This window comes from Penaeus japonicus, unplaced genomic scaffold (assembly GCF_977035675.1).
Source record: "Penaeus japonicus unplaced genomic scaffold, GWHDUDI00000001_assembly GWHDUDI00000005, whole genome shotgun sequence".
NCBI classification, from domain to species: Eukaryota; Metazoa; Arthropoda; class Malacostraca; order Decapoda; family Penaeidae; genus Penaeus; species Penaeus japonicus.
Window position 1 is genome coordinate 27605471 of NW_028234407.1, and position 1208 is coordinate 27606678.

The window sequence follows — 1208 nt, forward strand, 5'->3', positions numbered from 1 at the left end:
TGCTATTATATAACCTACATTCTCATTTTAACTGTACACACAACTGTATATTTGGCCTTGTTGGTAAAAAGATACACTATGCAGAATATAATCTTGTTGAAAGGTATCATCTTATCAATAACCTCATTTTGTATTTTCTTCTTCTTTTCTTGCCTTTCATCATCAACACGATGTAGTATTTTGCCTTTTATAAAAAAATAAAATAAAAAAATAAATAAATAAATGATAAATAGATAAATAAAATCAACTATTCGTTTTACTGACTTGATCTCATTATAGTTTGGTTTGCATTTAGGATGTATTTTCACCATGATTTATTGTACTTTATTATATATTAAATGTATTATTGTATTTGTTTATCTGCCCATCAATTGTTGCAACTTTATAGTCATTGCATGTTTCATTCATTGATTATCAGTATTGAAGTTGGTCAAGATAAAGGAGTGTCACGAAAAAAAAAATAAATAAATAAAAATAAAGAAAGAAAGAAAGAAGAGAGAGAGAAAGAGAGAGAGAGAAATATATATATATATATATATATATATATATATATATATATATATATATACATATATATATGTATATATATATATATATATATATATATATATATATATATATATATATATATATAGATAGATAGATAGATAGATATATATACATATATGATGAAATTGATATAAATAAAATGAAAAGAATAAAATAGAAATTATCATTGCAAAATATCGAAAATATAAACGGAAAAGAAATAAACTTTGAAAAAAAGAAGTATATGAACAGTACATGAAATATACGGCACTAAAACCTGAATCCACTTAAAAAAAAAAAAAAAAAAAAAAAAAAAAAAAGAACGAAACCAAAAGAAAAGAAAAGAAGAAGAAGAAGAAGAAGAAGAAGAAAAAAAGAAAAAAAAAAGAGAGAGAAGTGGAACGACATCCAAGCAGAGGTGAAAAGGAAAAGCAAACTCCTACCATCTGTAATACCCCGCCGATCAAGGTTCGCCGCGCAAATCTAACCCGGAAAGCCGTCGTACTTGAAGCGAAGGTCTCCCGGCGTCTCTCGCCAAGTGTCTTCCTCTGTCCCATGTCTCAAAGCCATTGCAGCCTCAGCACATTTCATTAAGTTCCCTCCTTCCAGACTCTGTCGTCTTAAGGAGCTGCGTTGGTAGGAGTCAGCAAACGTCAGCAGATGCGAGAGTATTCTGGAAG